The sequence below is a fragment of the Argiope bruennichi genome, chromosome 2 (genome assembly GCF_947563725.1).
Source record: "Argiope bruennichi chromosome 2, qqArgBrue1.1, whole genome shotgun sequence".
Taxonomy (NCBI): Eukaryota; Metazoa; Arthropoda; class Arachnida; order Araneae; family Araneidae; genus Argiope; species Argiope bruennichi.
The window spans coordinates 97,889,917-97,913,568 of NC_079152.1; the positions used below are offsets into that span (position 1 = coordinate 97,889,917).

General features: G+C 29.9%; 1 protein-coding gene across 2 annotated transcripts in view; it reads right to left on the bottom strand.

Moving 5' to 3' along the window:
* Positions 1–22,553, bottom strand: part of LOC129989973 (circadian locomoter output cycles protein kaput-like) — a 147,931-nt gene extending 125,378 nt beyond the window's left edge. Inside the window, exon 1 of one of the 2 annotated variants that reach the window (XM_056098114.1) lies at positions 22,380–22,553. The gene's annotated coding sequence lies outside the window, so the exon portion shown is untranslated. Of the gene's footprint in view, positions 1–22,219 lie in introns of both variants that reach the window. The other variant, XM_056098113.1, reaches the window with a different exon arrangement.
* Between the last annotated feature and the right edge of the window lie 1,099 nt (positions 22,554–23,652).

Consider the following 23,652-nt stretch of genomic DNA (forward strand, 5'->3'; position numbering starts at 1 on the left):
CTACATAGGGGGAAAAAATGCTTCAATTTTCCTATTGGATAATCTTCCATTATACAGTTAAAGTACGATTTTTAAAAATTTCTTTTTAAATTTCTCAACAAATTGGATCTAGTGCCAAAGAACAGTCGCCGCTACAAAACGATATAAATCCCAGTTAAGGTCAGAGAGGCTTGATATAAAAATAACACGCAGTCAACAATAAACCTAGCAGGAATCCGATGAGCGGGGATGGAAAATTGAGGAGTCCTTGGCTTTGGCCTCGATCGTTGAACTACAGCATCACGTGGTGTACGAAGTTTCTCTCAGAGGCAGCTCTTGCCAGCTTTCCGAAATGCGATCAGTAGTACAACAGATTCGTAAGCATCGGCCTCCGTGTGTACGTTGAATTCTTCCTGGTTGTAAAACTGGTCGCCGAGTGTAGGAGTGGGGATGGGTTATAGTAGTAGTAGCAGTTTTTTTTCTTTTTCTACTTGTTCGACTGCATGCGTGACGCAAATGAAGGAAGCAATTCGGTGCTGCCCTTGAAGAGCGAATAAGCTATTCCGGGAATGAGTAATCAAAAATAGTCTTTCATGTACTGTGCTATAGTTGTCATCCAATAGAATAAATACTCTGAGTAATTGAAATATTATGGAAATCGGTACATTATTATTCCCAGTAAAAAATTATCAAATATGTAGACCTGCGTGGTAAATCTGAGTTATATACAGTTAATAGAAAGATTATCATAAAAAGTGAAATGCGTTATTAACTGTTCGGATGTATTACTTCTCGTAAATTTCTCGTTTGAATTATATACGAAAATATACTCCAGTTGAAACCAATGAAAACCAATATCGAATAAATATTTTTTTAAACAGCAACTTCAATAATCCGTTTATAATCCTTCATAACCAAAATTTAAAAGCAAAAATCTTTTCAATTTTTTTGGTATTAAGCAGTACTGAATCAGAAAGAAGGCATTTTATTCATTAATTTTTCAAATCAAATAATCTTCATATATCCGGAATTATATCGTTCATGATCTTCAATAATGGCTGTCAAAAGCATTTTAAGCTGAACTTCAAAAGTAATAAAATTGCTTTTGTACATACATATCATTAGTCTTTTCGATATTTTCTTTTTTTATCCTTATTTAAGATGTTTTACTTTGGCCTTCCACGAGATTTTACATTATATTACACACAAGAATATAAGAAGTATTGATATGTGTTGTACGTAAGAAGTAACTACACACACACAATTTTTTAAGTAATATACTGCATTTGAGTACTCGACAAAATGAATTTTTTAAAATTTTAATGCGAGTAATTTCCAGTTTTCTTTAAGCCGCTTAAATTCAATAATTACTACATTCATAGATCTCCAACATAAAAGTATCCTATTTTTCGTTTCCTTACTATTCATATTAAGAAATTGCACATCATTTCGTGCTGTGCATATAAAATCAGCATTTTATATGATCAATAACTACACTTAAAAATTGTATACCAAAGCGTTTTAAGATTGTAAATATATATATATATGACTTCAAAACTATCTCGGTATCTTTTAATTTTTCCGATTTTTATTAACACTTTTTCTACACCTAATAAATTTAAAATAATACTGCTGCATTTCTTTCCTCTTCAAAACGCGTAATAAACTTAAAAATTTACACTTCAATGCTACAATTAACCAACGAGAATGATCTCACGAAACATTCTCGCATTACTGTTAATAATCACTGTTTAATAAAAGATGTAAAATTATGAACCTTAAAACTCTTATAAAATTATGAGCCTTATGTACAGCTGTGAACGCCACAAATGCTCAGATTTTTATTTTCAGTTATCCGTACATAAAGATTGGTGAGCTTCTTCGTATAGAAAAGATAACAAGTACTTTGTATTAACCGTATGCCAGCAATTAACCTTCAAAAATTTCACGCAAATAGGGCTTAACTATTGTTCACCAAAAATACCTATGCGATTTTGAGGATTTTGTTCCAAATTTGATAATCTATATATACATATATTTTAGATGTTAAGCCTAATTTATCCAACATCAGGGTTTTTTCATTATAAAATTCATTTGTACTCGAATAGGCGGACAGACTTTCTCTGAATGGATTTCGTTCTAAATTTGACAGAAATCTAAAAATTTGGTGTAAAGACAATGCACCAAATTTAATCTCTGTAGCGCAAAGCCTAGTGTTCACAGAGACAGATATAATTCCAAAAACAGTTTTAGGATTCGTGCAGTTCTGAAAAAAATTCTGCAAAAAACACTTTTTTTTTTTATGATTACAAATTTTTCATTGCATAGTTAGTAGAAAGTAAATCTATATAAATCCATCTAATAAAGAAAATCAGGTCTCCTAATACAGATAAAGATTCACACATCAGCTAACAATTTCACTCCACGAAAAGTCACTTTGAAATCTGGTTATTTGGAATACTATATCAATGAAATAATATGCAGCACGTATGTCGATAATTATGACTAACTATTCTTAACTCTAATAAAAAAAATCAGGTAAAAAAGGAAAACCGGAAGGGTTCTTTCTTCAGCTCTCGCATTTCTACGCAAACAAGGAAGATAAAATCATTTGTATGAAATTACATTTTTTAAATTTATATTCCAAACATAATTAGGCAATCGAGTATAAAAAATGTTCATTTCCTTTTGGAATATTTCAACGAATATGCAAGAAATATCTAAAATTTTGATATAAAACCAAATTTTGTTTATATAAGCGTGTTACTTTTTGAGGTAGTATTTTTATTTAAACATGGCCAGACAAAAAGAACCTTCCTTTTGATTAATTTATTCAAATTTTGAAAAAAAAGCTACAATTTTGGAAGAGAACTACAATGCCAAATTTCATTCCAATAACTAATTTTGTTACTGTGCCATAATTTTTTTACATTCTGTACGCATACAGAGAGACGGTCAATTATCTTGATGATCATAATACATATTATAGTCAAATCATCTGTAACAGGAAACAAGAAATAGCGATCGTGCAACTGGTTTAAAATTGCAATAATCGAGCATTTGTAAAACTGATGAGATGTTAAACTCAACAGTTTTTTAGAGAAGCCATAAAAACAACGGTAGTAAGCGAAAATGCTATGGCATCATTATATAAAAAAAGGGGGGCACATTAATTTTAAATTTTAGTATTCAGAAGATAAGTACCGATTTTTATAGTAACAAAAAATTTCTGATAGTCTTCTAAGCCTTCTTCCAAGAGCTTTCAAAATGAAACTTCATTGAGTTCAAAACAATATGATAATACAACTACTAATAAATGTTGGTGCCTTTAACCGTTGAAAGACGAAGAATCGGCATTCCGTGAGCTTGTTATTATAAAACAGCAAAATGTCTGTGTAATCTGATACAACATGCTATCTGAAATATCAATAAATGTCAAATAAAATTTTTAACCTTTCTTTTCAGCAGATTTAAAAGGTAATCATGTTACAGTATATGTATATATATATATACATGCATGCATACATGTATGTATTTAAAATTAACTGTTGTATTTGCGTCTCCATTGCGTTTATTTGTTCAATATATATGCAAGAAAAAGCAAAACAGACTCTTATCTCATACTGATCCTTATTTTCAAGATCTTAAAAATGTTTTAAAATAATAAACTCTAAGTAATAACACAGTTTCATCTAATAAAGCAATACAATTTTCTAAAATAAACTTTTCAGATAAAAAGAATTTTAATCTCAGATTTCCGTACATTTTTATAAAGCTTCGAAATTCCACTCAATAATAAAACAAGTAAGAAGAGTGGCGTTTCTAGCTTGAAATCGGAAACATGGGAAGATGACGGCTTCGGCCTGATTAAGCGTTATTGTGAAAGCAAAACGAACTGGAAACTAAAAACGTTGGAAGTTGAATAGCATATAATTTGGGTTAAGGGAACGTAAAAGCTCTCTCCTGTACTACTTCCTACACGGAAAGATTCTTGCGTTGATTCTGTGGGAATAAGCCTCCTAACTCGGAATCTCGAGTTTCGTTATCAAATTTGATGGAATTTCAATTGAAAAAAATTGACGGACAAATATTAAGCTTCAATGTATGGTACTCGATTCCAAATGGATCAAAAATTCTATAGAATAGAAAATTGCTTCATATTATTCCCTCATAGTCTTAACACATTTTTATGTAATTAAATTTCCTAGAAGCCCGCCCATTAAGAATAATTCCTCTTTTTTAATAAAATCTTACTTCTAGAGAACTGTCATCTTATGCTTTCGATGCCATTAACGGTTCTTATATATTAAAAAAAAATGTTAAGACTATTAAATGACATTGGCGTACAATAGTTACAAAATCTTAACCTTTGGCTTGAATTTAGCATTTTTACTGAATCTATCGTGTGATTCTTGGCGAGTTTTTTGGCAATTGGCTCTAGCATGTGGTTAGTAGTATCCGAGAATCGAAATTGTGTTTGCCTGTTTTAGACGCGTTTACTTCTTTTTTCCAAAACCGACCGAAACCAAAATTTGACACAAAACAACACATATAGTCACAAAAAGCCATACCAAATTTGATATATTTATGTCGTTGGGTTTTTATAACGTTTACATGTTTCTAAAATACAGATAGCCAGACGGTTAACCCCTTGTTAGATTTAGCTCAAAATCTGGTAGATGTTTACACAATAAATGTTTAACCTCTGACCGAATTTCATCTATATAGCTCTCTTCGTTTTGTACTTATCGAGTTAACTAATAGACAGACAGACGAACTTTATCTGAACAGATTTTACACAAAATTTGATAGAAATCAGCAAATTTGGTGTAAAGAGCGTATAACTAATTTCAATATTCCAGCTCAAAGCGCTTTTGAGTGATCTTTGTGACAAACAGACGGACAGTTTCCAAAAATATGTTTTTCAAACTCAGGGAGGTTTAAAACGTGGAGATTCATCAAAATTTGGAGTTCGAAATTTTTGACGTTTAGTATACTTTCTCTATACTACGTATACGAGAAAATAAAGATAAAAACACACACACAAAAGAAAAAAAAGGTGAAAAAAATTTGACGAGTTTTTTTTTTTTTAATTGTGTAATCTTTCATTACCAAAAAGAAACAATTGTTTGTGGGGGGGGATATTAAGATATACGCAGCACTCGTATGTTAATCAAAGATTTTCCTTCAGTGTTATTGCCTTCTTGAGAATTAACAGGCACGCATTCAGATTCATTTCCCCGTGTTGTCAGCGAAATGGCACGCAGAATTTGATGAAATTCGCTTGACAACAGGACAATTTTTCCTCATAATTTTGCTAATTTTTTTTTTTTTTTGATAATCACGCATAGTAGGATTAAGAATTATGAAAACTTATGTTTGAAATCACGCACTCATCCTAAGCGTTATGTTTACAAATTTATACGCTAATCACTATACTAGAATGTTTGCTTATATTCCAAAGAAAATTCAATTTTGGTTGAAATCAGAGGCAACTGCAATGCCAAATGCAATGTGCAAAATCAAATAACATGCAAGTATACACGAAGGAAGATGCAACGGGCACGTGATGGAATGCCAGCACGCAATAAATAAGCATAATTTATTTTAAAATGTTAATTGTGTTTATTTAATTTATTTTTAATATAATTTTGGTTTGATCCAGATTTTGTGAATTGCATTAACATCCATTTTATTTTAGGAGCCTTGTAGTTCGAAATTTCTTTAATATTTAAGATTCAATACAGTTTCGAACCCTGATATGATAGCAATGGTTAAAAGATGCCAGAATTCTACATACTGCCAAATTAAAGAATCTAAAAATCCATGGTCAGAAAATGCAAAGATAAACGAAAATGTCTGCTGATGCATTTTGAAGAGTATGATGCTGGAACCTGTGCGATAAAATATATAATAAAATAGAAATTAACAAATTTATCTAGTGATATAAAATATAAATTAATGAATTAATGCTAAAAAGTTAAAAAAAGTGGATATGCCAAGTGGGAACACAATTTTTTAAACTGCGAAAAACGAGGCAATCTTGAGTCAAATAGTTGAAGAAATTGCAATAAAATTATAAGATAATGTTTAAAAATAAATTAATATATTAAAATTTTTGCTTTCTTCCTGCGTAAAAAGTAAAATAAATCTAAGTGAAAATGAAAATGTCAGATGAAACTATTTAACCCTACAATGCATGATTTATTTTACAAAAAATTAAAAATTTCAAATTATTTTTTCGCGAAATTTTAAAATTAATATGCGCCAAATATAAATGAAACAATACCCCAGTGACACAAACCATACTGCAACAATTTTGAAATAAAGTCCCTTTTTACCAATACATTTTGTACAGTATTTTTAATAATAGAATTATTCATATAACAGCCACCTTGGTATTTTTCTAAGTTCCCAGTTTAAATTTAATTCTAGCACCGCTGTTGTCATATCGATCTTTTCAACATGTTTATCAAAAAGCATTTAAAAAAAGTATTTCCAAACACATATTGCTGCCCTTTTTTACAGTCATGTGAAACTTATAAATGGAAATAAAAGCGTATAGCCAAACGGCTACACGGTGCATTATAGAATTAACATTGGCAAAAGGTCGCAAATAATGTATATGACTAAATAATAAAATAAGTATTATTTTGAAGAAAAAAAAATGAAACATTCAAATTTCGCTTAGTAAATTTTGAAAAACAGACGGACACAGTTTGTCACAGACAGACGGACATTTTCCAAAACTATATTTTTCGAAATTTGGGAGGTTAAAACGTATAGATTCGTCAATTTATCCACGCCAAGTACAGATATGTTTGACGATTACTTTCTGTTAACTACATATACGAGAAAGTGAAAATAGCTTTAAAAAAACTGTGTGGCATTTTTGGAGTTCTGGGGGGGGGGGCATTCTGAAACCCTATTTCAAAAGGGACATAGAAATATTTCACTACTGCAATTAATCCTTCCAGATGGTAAGAAACATATGCCAAATTTCATTTGAATCAGTCAATTAAAATTGTGTCAGATTCACATAAAAAGGAAAAAAAAATTATACACAATGTAGGTATTTGATTCTTTTTACAAGTACAAATTAATTTGATTATTAAAAATTGAGTTGCTTTTCGCTGACAGCAATCTCGTATCGACTGTGGACGAATTGATGCATCGTTTGGAGTTTCATAATGTACATACAATTTCATTTTGTCTTCTACAAGATACAGGTTGAAAAGTCAACGAAAGTCAAAGCTATCCTCGTTAAGACGATTGATCATGCGAAGTCTCCAAGCACCTTTAATTTTTGTTTATAACCCATATTCTTAGGAAAAAATATGCCATCAAACGTCATAAAAGATTTCAACACACAAGGAATTCAGAACATCAAACTATTTCAGAAGATTGGGCAATGATTTAACTGTCGGAGTGTAAAAGAATCGATTGTTTTGTGAAAATTCGCCTTTATACATTTTTCATACTTTGTTTCAAACTCAGAAATTTTTTTTGACTATCATTCATTTTACCGGCATATTTCAAATAAGGATTGCAACAGCATATTGGTCTCTAAATAAATAAATCAAAGTTTTCAACTTTTCTTATTAAACCTTAATTTCAAAACGATAATCATATTCTACTCTAAAAAGAGAAATATTCATAAATTTCAGACGCTAAAACATTTCATTCGTGTAAACTGGACAAAAGGGAAAACCACCATGAAAATGTGACAATTAGGAATCTATCCTTAAACTGTTTTAATTTGTTACTACTCATATGAAATAGCATCTTCTGTTTCGGGAGTAAGCTGTCTTATACAATTTAGAATTCTCAGAATGCAGATTATATATAATTTTTCTCTCTATTTATAGTATTTTTGTAAGGTTTAATTTCACTTAAGTTTGAAATCCGATAATTCGATGCCCGGATGACGCAAAGACATGATGATCAAGAGATTAATAAAAAGCAGTATTTTTAACAAATTCGTTCGTCAAATTACTTATTTACTGAAAATAATATGGGTTGGTGGAGATTCAATTCTATTTGTGATTGAAGTTACTTTAAAAAAAAAACATTTTAGGAATTAACCACGAATAAATGACAATTTACTGAATTTATCGTGCCAACTTTACAATATATATAGCACAAAATACCGAGTTTTCTTCGAGAACATAACTTGATAATTTATATGATGTAAACTAGTATATATATAAGCCCTTTTCAAATCAGGGTGAGGGCTATTTTGGAGATGGATCTAGTAATTCTGAACTTCACATTTCAGTCAGCATTTCCTCAACACTCTTTCACACTACCTGTTGAAGAACGTTCGGCACTCGATTTCAAGTTCAATGTCATCGGGTCCATACACTTGATGGCAGATTTGCGGAAACAAAATTTCGACTATGCTATCCTGGGACCCAGGATACGATACTGAATAATGCTTGTCAACCACTTAACATTAACTTTACCTCATCTTCTAATAATAAACTTTTCCAGTGATTTTTTAAATTAACTATTAGTTTGATTTAATTACAAATTTAACTATTAAATGAAAATTCATTCCCTGTACGAATCGAACAAAATACTATATGTAAAGAAAACGTAACAAAAAAAAAACCCTGTTATACATAATTTAGTTCTCAAAAAAAGTAATAAGTGTCATATCATTTTCCGTTTCGTCTCAACCGTTTGCTTTAGCTAGGTCGAACATTTTCTATACCTTAAAGATCAAAGTTCTGACATTTATCTTTCGTGATGCCGATTCTATTTCTATGTTTAACCGACAAAGATAAATAAAGATATGGAAAAAAGTCAATATTTCTTGTAAATGAAACTCGGCTGACAGAAACGAAAAGTCGCTGGCTGTGCATATTTTTCTCCTGCATCTCAGATAAGTAGCACTGAACGACTTTTAAATTTTGGGTCAGATGTGATAACAATACATGATGGCAAGTGGAATTCGAATTATTGGTCAACAAAGTGAAGATACCACAGTTTTAGTAAATAAAATAAAAGATAAAACGAACAAACAAGCTAAAAATAATTGATAAAGACAGTGCTGGAAAAACAATGGACAAAATACACAAAGCAGAGAGATATTTACTTAGAAATAAATTATATGGAAAGAGAAGAGAGGGGGGAAAAACTCCAGTAAGGAATCTAATAATCGTAATTAATTTCATCAGTTGAACTACGTATCCCAATTTCCTTTTACGATTTTATCCCAATTACCTTCCTCTCAATTTTCTGGCTAGAAGAATATTTTATTAAACCAATCATTCAATCAGTTACATTCAATAGCTCGGAATTCATTCCACAAAATGGATATTTTGTAAGCGTAATTATTAAGCAGATCAAAGATAAATAGATATGTAAATCTAGGATTATCAAATGAATTTTGTCATATGTAAGCCTTATATTTTATTCAAGTACAATCAAGTAATTTTTGGTTTGGTATTTCCTCGTTTTACGATTTTTGTTTTTCCTTGAAATCCATGTATTTAAGGACGAAACCTTAGATTAAAAACATGTGATAAATATGGAAGAATGAAGAGCACACAATTTCAAATCAAATTCGTAATTGTTTTTTCCTACTGGGATTGCTTTAAAAATTTATTTTTTAGTTTTCGTGTGTCATAAATATATTTCTAAGATATAATTCAAGGTCCCCAGTTTTATTCAAATGCATGGATAGTAGTGATGACGCTCCATCATATGTACATCATATATACTCTATAAAAAAATATATCAATCTATTTTATAAAAAAAAATTGAAAATACTATTTTTCGGCATTTTCCCAAAAATTCATCTGAAACGTAATCGCATACCTTAAATACAAGAACAAAGCACTTAAGCAATTGGTTTCTCATAAAACTGATTTCGAAAAAATTTATGTCATTTTAAGGAAATACCAATAAAACCAACTTGTGGCATGAATTACACTTCAATTTATACATGATGTCCCTCATTTTGCTAAATTAAAAAAACAAAAAAAACAAAAAAAAAACAGGCAAGACTAAAGTTAGTGACCGAAGATCTTGTGAAATATCCACTATAGAAGTAAAAATCAAATTTCCATAAGCAATTTTGTTTGCTTGTATCCTTATTCTTCCAAGTCGTATACAAGATAAAGGTTAATTTATAGCTGCAGAGTAATACTACTGGAATAAAAATTAAGGAATAAGGGAAGCTTATTCTATATTTCATTGAGGAAAAAAACTGCTGCTTCAAATGCAATACATATATCGGTTCCTTAGATATTAAAAGAGCATTATTTTGTAGACGATAAATCGACATAAAGTGAAAAAGTTCTTCCTTTAAAACCCCCTTTTCCCCCTCAAAGGAACTAATCTGAAAAATACTTCAATTTTTACAGTATTGATTTTTAATTTCATTTGCCTTTGTAAGAAATTTTTTTTAATTCAAGAATAGAAACTAGCAAAAATATCCCGAATATTTACAACGAAATCAAGACATCATATTCAGAAGTTCTACCAACTCAAATACTTTACAATGTCAAAGAATGACAAACTTAATTCGACAGAGGAAAGATATTCCGCTTTTCAATTTGACAGCTTTCCCTTGATTGTTTTGAATAGGAAAAATGTAAAAGATATACAAAAGAAAAAAACTAAGGGAAAAAATTGCGCAGATCATATAATGCTACAAAAGTCAACATATCACATAATAAAATCCAAACAAACGAAAATTCGTGCTTACAAAAAGATATTCAGCTAAGTCTCAGGCTGACAAATTTCGTATACTGAAGTGGCAATAATTCAACAAGACTCAGTAAACAATGTGGGAGAATTGTTTACTTCGAAGAGTAAAATCAAATCGAGAAAGCTACTCTGAATTCGCAATAAAAAAAATTACAAGACACAAAACAAAGTAAAGGTAAATCTCTAATATTACGCGAAAGTATTTGGATGTGTCTTTCAGCGAAGACTAAGTTTTAAAAGGTTTTGAACAAACATTACCAAGGAAAAAAAAATTCTTTATTCTAACAATAGAACTGAATTACTAATATTTAAATTATTTTTCAAAACAAGTACTAATGCCTACAAACAAATTTAAAAATTACTATTTAACCAAAGAATTATAAAGAATATATTATAAAGAGGAGCTTAAAGGAATATTATTTTCTGATTTTTGAAATCTAAATTATTTAACGACAAATAAAGATAAATAAAGTTTCTAAATGAAAGGTTTCTATTCCAATAAAGGAGCAGCACAAAGTTTTTGCTGCTGGCAGAAATTTTGAAATCTTGCATAAAAGTTCTTCCTTAATGAAGAAAAATAAGAATTGTTTTTGATTGTATTCAAATTTGTTCAATAAATTTATTAATTCATCCATCAATTAACGTAAATTTTTTATCGAAAACGCATCACAAATGAAAAGCTTTTAATAACACGTCTTCAGAGCATTTTTTTTTATTACAGAGCAGTGGTTCCAACTTTTTCAATTCGTAGCGCCCTTGCTGCATCTTAATTTTTGGCACCTAATACAAAACTCAACAATCCGTTCCCAAAATCTTTAGCCTCTACTTTTCTGCTAGGTAGGAATTTATAATAAACATTTAAGGTCTGAAAATTTACTAAAAAATTTTAATAGCTATAACAGTCAGCGGCATGGACGATATATATATATCCGTCATTCAATTCGTGGGATCATTTCCTTTCCAATATTGATTTTCGCGCAATATTTTGATTGCATGACAAAACTGCCAACAACCGAGCTTCGCACAAATAAAGAAGTAATAAATGGAATTAAAGGTCTCTGCGCTTTAGTATTTACTAAAATTCTATAGCTTCGCGGCTGCCTTATGAGGAAGTCGAAGCTCCCCAGGCGCCAAGTTTGAGAGTGCCACAAAATTCAAGTGGAGTTCAGGACAATCATGGCAAACCTGTTTATTATCATATTCTGAGATGCATGCGATATCTGCATACTGTGAGAGAAATGACCTACTTTTATGAGACCGGTACAAAATTTTCTAATAATTCTATGACAATGTTTTACAAAGAACATCTGCTCTGAACAGTGAAATCACAGCCAGGATGCACTGCAATTAGTCCTATTTCTAATGACTCTTCCTGTACAAAGAAATTTTATAAAAAGAAAGAAACGGAAGAAAAAAAAAGGTATATAATTACATACATTATACATCCAAATTTTATGACACAAATGAAAATTTAATATAACAATGCTGCATTATAGCTTTCAGAGGAAAACTAATAGCATTATAAAATTTAATATGTACATTATATAAGTGATATTTTTAATTTTTATATGAATCATTAAATTTCGGATATAAAGGAATGCATAAAATCGAATTATAAAAGTTTTTTTCCTAATTAGAAAATCCTTAGAACAGACACCGCTGTATCAGAAAAGCTTTATTATCCAGTGCGAGTTTCCGCAAATTTCACTAATAAATATGTATGTCCTATAAACAAACAAAAAGCAAAAAACGTGATAAAAAGAAGAAAACTGAAGTAAACAGAAATTTATTTTTTTAAAAAAAAACTTTATTAGAATTTTTTTTTATTTCATTGAAGTTTTAACCAAAAAATTCGTAAATAGTAATACTGCAAAATACTCTGAAAACAAGAATTTCATTTAAAATATGCTGATGTATATTTATATTTTGATGTATATTTTCATTTAAAATATGCTGACAATATTTTATGCATATTTACAAGCAAATGAAATCCTTCGATTAAAAATTTCCTTGTATGCGATGTTGAGTAAAACTTCGTTTTATGCTTGGCAACAACAAAGCTTTTTTGTATAAAATATTCAAGACAAAATGAATAGAAAAACTTCATTCCGGGAAAAAAATAGTGTTTATATTAATTCTTTCGGTACAAAATAATTAACAATTAAAATAAAAACCTTTCTTTTATTTTCAGACAATTTGAAATAATTGTAAGATTTTTTCCTTAAGAGATTAAATTTGCCAACTCGTAAATAAAAACCTTTCTTTTATTTGCAGACAATTTGAAATAATTGTAAGATTTTTTTCCTTAAGAGATTAAATTTGTCAACTCGTATTGATATAGAAGGACACTTCACATTAGAATAAATTGATAACATTATCAGAAAAGAAACTAAATAGAAGATAAAATAAGATCCAATTAGTAACTATAAATTTTAATTTCTCATATCAAGGATTATGTCGAAGAATTGTGAATAAAATTTTTTTAATGAGATTACGCTCTTTTGTAACGAGATGAGAGCTATTTTGTGATGCATATTAATTCTGAACCGATTTGATACAGGAGAAACTCTTGAGCCGGCATTTCGAGCTAAACTAAAAAATGGCAGATTTAAAGTGCAGCTAACCCACACATAAATGAAGAGGCAGAATGCTAATTCGAATCCGTGACCCCTTGATGAGGAAACAAACACCATGTCATCACGGTCTTAGCTGTGAATAAGAACCAAGTATTGAAATAAACGTTAAAAAATTACATATAGCATTTAAATTATATGAACGAAATTCAGTCACAGGCCATTTTTTACCTATTACTAATTACATCATTAGTGCAACCCATTAATACATTTTACTTACAATGATATCACTAATGAAAGGGAAAAATCCTTGGAATTTACAACAAATCCTATTATATTAATTACAATATATATTAGCATCGTTTCTAAATCTGCAAATGAATTAGATTAAGGATCGAATTATCCAATAAAATATATTATGGGTATGAATAGAATATGATTGAGGGAAAAAGCTCATATCTATGCAGTAGAAGAAAAAACAAATCCGAAAGGAAGTAAAACTTAAAAAGTTCGCAAATAAAGTTCAGTTGTTTGTTTCAAAGTCTTTTTCCAACTATTCGCTAAATTATATCAAATTTGACATTTAACCCTTCATGTTATGAAAAGACAAATCCTCAATCAATGACAAGACATTATACTCGGCATATTGTTGCCGCCTTATATTCATGTTTTGACGAATTGATTTAGAATCAACAGCAAAACGCCCATAATTCTGCTCGGAATCATTTGCCACAAATTATGTTGCTCTTACGACAGTCGAATACACAAACCGCCCAAGCGAAAGTCTTAATGATTATAAATGCAATGTAACAGCATTCGATTAGCAATCGGCTTGTCGGGAATTTTTTCTATAGGCAGACATAACAGTTTCTAGGCTGTTATTTCCTTGACCTCATATTTTCGCGCCTTTTTCCGGAGATGAAGGCCAGCGAAACAACACGTCATGATGGAACAAGAGCTATTAAGATCATGGAAGAATAAAATAGCACAGGAAGACTTAATGAGATATAAATTTCCATATCATAGCATTTAAAAGGTTTCTGTATTTGAAAGGCTTCCCACTCAATTCAGTTACACCTTTTCACAACCTCATAATATAAACTGAGATTACTTAAAATGAAATTACTATGAACATTTTAAAATAATTATTCCAGGAAACTTTACTTAAATCATTATTTTATTACTTTAAGTCATGAAATTGTTGCATTTAGCTGTGTACTGATTAGATAAAATTATAAAATGCTAATAATAAGGACTAACAGCAAGACAGGATCTGAAACTTCTAAATTTAAATAAGAAAAGAGTTCCAATACTATTTTTCTGCCAATTTAATGTATTAAATTTTCAGGCCTACTTTTTATTCTAAAACAGCACGACTACAGAGTGTTTAACACTAAACATACCAGCATTTCATCGATACATTGAAAATGCCATTGAAAACGATAATTTGAGCAGCTCGTGGTAGGTTTAGTTTAATTCCATTATTATAGGGTGTTAAAAAAAGACATTTTATTCCTGCTATTCAGATTTACAAATTTGTTATGAAAGAAGAATTTATCAACGACACATCCCTCTCCTCGAAATCTTTAAAATGTCCTTTTTCAGAATCAAATTATTAGCAACTCAACATGAAATCAAACTTCGTGAGGTAAAAAAAAAAAAAAAAAATGTAATTACGCATATTAATTAGTGATCACGTAATACTTGTCTGACATTATTGGAAAAGATGAATATTAATAATTTTACAACGTTAAAAATAATCACGAATTGATTAAAAAATAAAATGAATCCAGCTGGAAATATATTTACAACAAAAAAAAATGATACGGAGGAAAAATAAACATTCAAATTCATTCTACCAAGCTGAATTCTGTTCTTTTTAATGAACATTCGATTTTGCAGATTATTACACAGAAGATTGATTTGGATCCTATGCTAAGTTATACAGAAAAACTAAGTAATGAAAATATGAATTTCCTTTCTTAGTTCATGATGCGGAACAGTGCTTTTTTCTCTCGTAAATCAAATTAGAATTTCAACTGCTGGTAAAAAGTGTGCCTATAAAGGATAGGAAATGCTTGTTGTCCACACGCCCATAAATTGTAGTTATCGTTTGTCGGACAGTTTATTGAAAAGTGTCGTTAGTAAATTCATTAAGCGAAATACGAAAATTAATTTTGTGTTCAACAGTTGATTCGCACTGCAGAATAATATTCTGGTGAATATTGATATTGATGATTAGGTGTGTGCCAAAATTGGCGTTACACCGGTAAAAAGCTCACAATTAAAATTTAAAAAATAGTGTTTAAAGAACTAGCTATTTAAAAAAAAAATCTCATACCTGTGTATTAAATGCAAAAGCTAAAGGCAGCCAAGAGAAAAAACAAAACAAACAAAAAACGGAACAAAAAAATAAAGGAGCAGGTAAAAAAAGAAAAAGTGGAGAAGGTTTAAATGACTCAAGTAGAAGAGTCTACATAACATTCCACAGTAACAGAATCATTAAAAAATAATTAGTAAATAATAAAATTTACCAAAAAATAAGGAATTTAAACTTTGAAAACAGAAAAATAAAAGAAAAAAAATATAAGCAAAGAGAAAAATATAAATAAGTGAAAAAAATATGCGTAAATAAATGGGAAAAAAATTAAATATATACATTGGCTCAGTCTAAGGTACAGTCCATGATCAGGAACAAAAAGCTAGATAAAGAGTTCTTTTTGCATTTTTTTTTCTTATACCCACAAGATACTGCCCACTTTTAACAGTGCTCGACTTTCTCTATGCATACTTTGAAATGTTCAGGCAATGGTAGAGTTCCCTTTAAAGTTTGCAACTGTTAAAAAAGCCTTAATACTTGAGAAATGCAAAATTGCTTTACCACAAGGAACAGCAGTGTGCAAGGTATAACAAGGTGCAAAATAACAGAGCAGTTAAACATGTCACAACTTCAATAAGATTGAAATTATGTCTGTTATTTTACAGCATTAATTACTTCAGTATAAATATTTATGCTTCAGAAAATCTATGGATATCGAGAGGTAACGCTAATGAATTCTTTGAAAAACTTGCAAATCCAATATTTTCCATGCCCATCTACTAAGTACAGACGAGAAAATGAGGAGGTTTTCAATAGCTTTATTGATACAGTACACTCCCGATTATCCGCGGAATTGGGTGGCGCGGCCGCCGCGGATAACAAAAATCGCGGATAATTCGAAAAAAGCTAAAAACGGGTATAGAAAAAGAGAAAACGGTCCTTCCAACTTTGAAAAATCGTTTTATGTACAATAAAACGTAAAATAAACAGCAGGAAATGTTTAACTAACGCTTAATATTTTAGTATATCACTCAAAACTAACTTAAAATGCATTTTGTTAATGAAAACAGAAAAGTGCTTTGTACTTACGAAAGGCGTCAAGGATACACAGAAAAATTAATACATATGTACTGTTTTAATACTGTAATGTATTATGTAATTACAAAAGCATAACTGTAAAACTACACATTTTTGAAGAAATCAGTCATTTGTGTTTGCTTCTTGCTTTGGAAGCATTTTCTCTTTGCTTGGAAGCAAAAAAAGAAACTTAGTGCGGCAGACGCGGATAAACCGCCCGCGGATAATCGGGAGTCTACTGTAATTCTTTTTAAAATAATGGCGAGCAAAAGGTGGTGGGCTAGGAGTGTAAAGATGCTCTGGGTTCTAGTTTTAATAGGCACTATGGAAACATTACATTAAAACATCTATGTAATCCACTTTTTTAAATACATATATGATTCAGATAAGGGAAAATTATTTCTATAATGCAGGCAGCCGTATTTTTTAAAAATACCGATTTAAATTTTCAGCACTGCAGAAGAAATTCAATAGCGTGAGCAATAGTTTTATATTCGCAATAATAAAAAAATACGAAATTTAAAAATAACTATAAAACTGTTGAAAATTTTGAACAGATTTTTATCTTTCCTAAACGAAATATAACAAGGAGATAGTATTATAATCTTCAAAAATCTTCACATACATTTCAGGTCTTATCGAATCCGAAAAACACATTTCTAAAATTCTGTCTGCCTGCGAACAGAATTCAAAAATGCTTTGAGTTACGTGAAAGAAATTTGATGCGTAGTTTTTTCACGACAAATTTATAAAGATATCCATTCACAGGAAGACTGTTGGTCTGACTGGCAAACTACAATTGAACAAAAAATAATTAAAAAATATAAAGAGCAAAATCAATAAAATTTGATAGACAAATTTAGTACCTAAAGAGTAGATATGCATATTTTGAAAAAAATTCCACTAAGGATTGACCATCTAACTACGAGGCCTTTCGCCAGCATGAAAACGATTATTTCCATCGCATTCAAAACTCGTGATAGCTTCAGCTATGCGGAGGAAATTTAGTTTGACTTTTACATCCATTGTATTCTATAAAATTTTTAATGAAATGCACTCACAGGCAGTCTGCCTATCCGAGTACAAGTAAACACAGTGACTACAAAATATAAATAACTAGATGGATAAAATTTGGTGCACAATTTTAGTAATGAATCAAATTTTTAATCAGATTCGTCAACAGACTGACTGTCTGTCTGTACATTCACAAGAATGTAAAGCAGTATTTTGAAAAAGAAACGACTTAGTTGAATGAATTTGATATATGATCTCACAAAAATTGCAGCTCCGTGTCAAATTCTGGTTATAATACTACGATGCTGAAAACGTTTATGGGCGGAACTCTGATAATAAAGATGTGATAACTCGAGGCGTTTATAGCCTTCCAAAATCTACACCTTTTATGCAGGATGGATTGAGTTACAATTTTAGTGCTTTTTTAAAAAGTAAGCGAGAAAGTTTCGAAAAGTTTCGATGGTTTAACTATAAATTTTTAGTTACATAGGCGTAATTTAATTTCTAAAAAAAAAATTACATCGCAGTCAAATCTTTACAATTATTAATTTATTTTCACTAAATAAAAACTTAATACTAAACAATTTATTAATGTCACTAATTTTTTGAAAATACTTAACAATGCTTTCTTTAAAAATTATGTTCAACTTCTGAATAATACGCAGAGATACAGTGAAAGAGGTGCATCACAAAAATAAAATCTCTTAGTAAAGTAAATATTAGATGTATTTCAGATAGAGATTAAAGGATGGTAAAAGCTCTTTTTGTTGATAAGGAAAAGATAAAACTAAAGTGGTGAGAGACGTCACTTATCTTGAATTTATGAAGGGCGTGACTTTGGAAAGAAGTTTTCGGAGAGCTACTCCTTTTGAAAAATAAAATCCAATTAGATAACCAAACCTGAACTGAACTCGTTCATAGAATTTTTACAAAGCGAATGACGTTGTCAAAATACAGGATATTGATAGTTAAGGTAGGTGACTACGTTGAAAAAGTCGATTTTTTTTAAAAAATTTAATGTTCTTAATGTTTGAACAGGTTTCTTCATAAAACCATTGGAATTTTATTTCTAAGTCTATATTTTGGGATCTTAGTGATTTTTATATTTGGATTTATATACATTTTAGTGCTATTCCACATTATGGATATTATTGTTTCAAATTCTAATCCTTGAAGAATTTCCTTACGAATATCCTCGTAAATTAATATGTTTTAAGTTCAAATTTGGTATTATAAATTCACAATATGTTCTGCAGTTCCTGAAGAACATAATAAGAAATCTTCACTTAGAAATATTTTATAGTTTTATTGCTAGGCAATATGAAAAAATTCCGAAAATTTCATGTTTATCATTTGAAATCCTCATATATAAAGAGTTAGTTTAAATACAGTTTATTTTTTAGTTCAGAAACTTGACAATATATTTAAGCCATCTGCAAAATTTTAAGCAAATCATTTAATAAACCTCTAATATACAAGTTTTTTTGCTTTAAACTTCTATTCAACCAAAATAGGCTTTTCTTTCCCAATTAAAAAAAAAAAACTTTTGCCTTTTAACTGGTATACTTTGATTTCATAAATATTTTTTTTCAAGTTTTTTTTATGCGAATATTAAAAAATTTACTATTTTCGAACGTTTTTTTCAAAAAATTGATTTCGAACATAGTCACACAACTTAGTGTCAATGCTACACATATATCAGTAACTTTTTAACTAGTAAAGAGTTCAGTGTTATCACGTTTTGATATATAAAATGAAATAGAGTGAAATCCTTTTCCTGTATACATAGTGTTTTTCTAGTATTGAATGAACAGTAAATTTATATCCAAAGAATATTGATTCATAATGTCATTATTTATAAGAATTGGGAAAATCGAAAAATATTGTCGGTGAAAGTATTTTCCTCCTATTACCTTCCAAGAATTTGGTTCAAGCATGTTTCTAGAAATCAGCTGTTAAGGCATCAATAATTGTTGGGTAGGAAGCAGGAAGTAGCATTCAAGGGCGATAATTGAAGATTTTTTAGCTTTCGTTTTTTTTTTTTGTTTTTTTTTGCTTTGCCATTTCAATACGGTAATTCTGTAAATATCCGGTGTTTTCTTAAAATATGGATCCCGCGACCATAAAAATAAGCTTTTTTATAGATTTTCATAATTTAGCTGGCTTTATTATTTACCATTATTACCAAATAAACTGTGCCCGATTTAGGGTTTTATATTTTACAAGAAATAAGGTCAACAAGTAAATATAGCCTATTAAAGTTAAAAATAATTAAAATAAACTTAATAAGTTCTTTTCAATATAAATTATGAGTAAAAACTCTTTTTCCCATTTCTCAAGATATAAAATAGTTAGATTATAATTTTACATATCAAGTCAGTAATTAAAATATATTACAATGTTATCGAACAATTTGAAATACAGCACAGTATTAAATCCAGAACATATAAATTTAGAGTTATCCATAATTGATTTTCAACAATACTCAACGGTACATGGAACTTATTTTGTAAATGAAATACCAGAAAATCGTTGTGGCTAAATTAAAAAAAAATTCGTTAGAAAGTTAAAAGTCCGTTTAAATGTTCTTCAATCATCTTTACCAATCATCATTAAAATTTCCTCAACTATCACCCTTTAGTTTGAATTCGTTTTACGATTGTACGGGTCGCTTTAACAACATTGACAGACATTTCAATGTTGCATTGTAAGATGAATTACTTATAAGATTGGTATCTCTGGGACAACAATAGAAAAAAAGAGTTCAGTTCAGGTCACTTCTGTTCGTGTCAGCATGGCCGCTATTATATCGAGGAAAAAATTTGAAAGGCATAATTTCCATTGATCAAAGACGCACATAAATCATCCTCATTTTATTGTTGGGTTTTAATTGATTAATAAATCACTCATTTTACGAAGCATGGTATTGCGAAACAAGAAAATTCCAATTCTAACTGTATATTGAAAATAATGTGCTATTAATTTCTAGTGGAATTATTCCATAATATAAATACATTCAACGCGCAATTGCAACAACTTATTTCTGGCAGTGTAACTTCAGAAAGTAAAATAACTTGTTATATGTAAATCTAGAAGTACAACATTAAACTGTGTTTATTGGGGTGGGGGGATGCATCCACTGGCGGATTTCTGATTAGGCAGTCTACACTGCTGGTAAGGAATCGCAAGATTAAAGAGGGCCGTAGATAGGTCAAGTAAAAAATGTTATTAAACTAGCTGCGAAATAAGTTAGGTAAATACTAGGCTTACAGTGTGCGTGTTTACAGTGAATTGATAAAATAATTTTAAAGTTAATTTATGTGTTATAAATTATTGAAACATTTATTAAGGCATACATCTTGAAAGGTCTTGTAAAATAATTTTAAATTTTATATTTGTTTGAAAATTATCATCACTTTAAAATTTGTCATAATTAAATACTTTTATTCCTAAATAAAAAAATCATCGACAAACAAAACTTATTGAAAGAAAAAAAAAACGATTTATTTTTCAAGAATTTAGTTTTTGCTATTTTTTTCCATGATTTACAAATAAAAATCTAATCACAAAGTTAAATAAAAAAAAAGAGTCAGCAGTTTAATGATTTATTTCAGTTTAATGTAAAAATTAGTTAATATATGAAACTAAATTGAACGGTTGTTGTTAGAAGGGTTTCAATATACACAACTTAATGCAGCAATATGCTGAAATCCATCACTGAATACGCCACGCCGCAAATGGAAGTTAAAAAAAAATTCACCCCAATACCAAGAACTTAAGAATTTAAAAATGTAAACCCATTCTGAAGAATACAATTTTTTCTGGAAGATGATATCCATTAGCAGTATCTGCTTAAAAATTGAAATGGCGCTCTATTTCACACATAATGGGGGGGGTCAAAGTTTAGGATGTTCCAATTTTAAGATATCCCAAATGATTATAAATAATACAAATTGCGATATTACCTGTAAAAATTTAACTATTAACTTTAAACTATCTTATTTATTTTTGTCTATTTATTAAACTAAACCTATAAATTTATCTATTAACTTAAACTATTATTAGACATGTACAGTTATTCACTTGCCACACTTTCGATAAGTTTGCACATTAATTCAGCTCAAAAAATCGTTTCTTTATGAAACCATAATTAATCATTCACATCAGCAGCTTGTCGATTTAGGGGATGGTAAATGAACTAGAAAATATAATAAATTTTCGATTAATTCAATTTAATTCACTAGTGATGAAATTCGTATTAAATGTAAAGCATCCTCCTTTTACTTGAATGAAAACACATTGCATCATTCTTTGAGATCAAGTAAAAATAAGATAAGGCAGGCAGAAGAATAAATGCCACATATACCGGGTTATAACGAGCCCCGAAACATCAAAGTAATTTAATACACCGAGTTTTAAAATATTTAGCAGTCGTAAGAGTAAACAGAGTGGCATGCAGTGAAATAGGTGCCGCGTGAAACCGCTATCCAACATTCTATTTGATGAAAGAAAAAAAAGAAGAAAAAATGGTACTCACCGGAACTGTCGAACCATGAAACGAAAACTAAAATTAACTTCTGAAGAGCCTTCCCATCTGCGCATTCACGCAAGAACACAAGAATCAACAAGTAGGACAATTCTTTCAAGAATGTCACAGTATTTGCACAAACTTTTTATTTTGCAGTTCATTTACTTACATGGGTGTCGGGTTTCCTCGGCAGTCGATTTCAACCAATTAAAACATGAGAATGGAGCAAGAGCACATTCACAAAGTTGTTGGTTACTCTTTAGCGCCGCTATTCCCTCGTCTACACTCAAAAACTATCCCAATGCGCACTACGATCAACTGCGCACTAGATATTATCATCTGCTCTTGGCAGTGGCGCCGTGGTCATAGTAACTGATGTATCTCTCCTAGAGAAGAAGGGTTGCCGTGTCACGAGGTTGTTAAAAACATTGGCGCTCTATTGGCGATGTGAGTTTCGAGTGGAATTACTTAACATCATGATCTATTCGAATGCGATTTAGATGCAGCAGTGTTGCCGGTGCTCCGATTTCCTTGTAGGTTTTTAAAATGAATCTCTTCCCACGTTGCAACATGCCTAAGGATCAATAATCTAAGAAATTCTTATTTAGAGATACTATCAGGACAGGTTGGCTGAAGACGATTTTACTGAGTGGGAATGAAAAATCATAACTTCTATCACGCGGAGATTAAAACTGCCATCATCTGAAATCCAAGGAAATTAACTCTTTAACACTCATTATTGGTTAAAAAGGCAATAATTGTTTTAAGTAGTGGTCTTAAATACTCATAGTGCATTTCAATTTAAGTCTGAAGAGAATTAAATATATATATTTCTTAAATGGTGTTTCAAGTATAAAAGATTGAACCTGGAATTTCCTTTTGCTAGAAATAATACAAAACACAATATTCCTCAATATATTCTTGATACATATTTGAAATTTCTTCTTAATAAAAACTGAACTTATTTTCAAAATTACAATGTTTAAAAATGCTAGAAGAAACCAGAAATTCGAGTAAGGGTTTTTATAAGCAAAATTTAGATTTATACGATTCATTTAGTCCGAAGTTGCATATATATAATAATCATAACTAAAACACCCGAAGACACACGTTTGCATTAACCAATGAACTGTTTCGACCTCTTCGGAAATTGCGTATCTAAATTGTGTCGCAAAAATTTAGCAATGACCCTTAACGAATAAACTCGTCAAAACCGAAAATGTTGTACTTTTGTATGACGAGTATACTCGTCAAAAACAGAAACTGTATTTTTATATGAAGTTTACTTTACAGGATCAACAATGGTGGTTTAGGCATTGTATGGCCCTACGCAAAGAACATTATGAGAGCATTCTTTTATTAAAAAGGTCAATTTGGTTTCATATTTCAAAGCATTTTTAAAACATGTTAAGATATATTTTGTCAATATCATTTTTCATTTT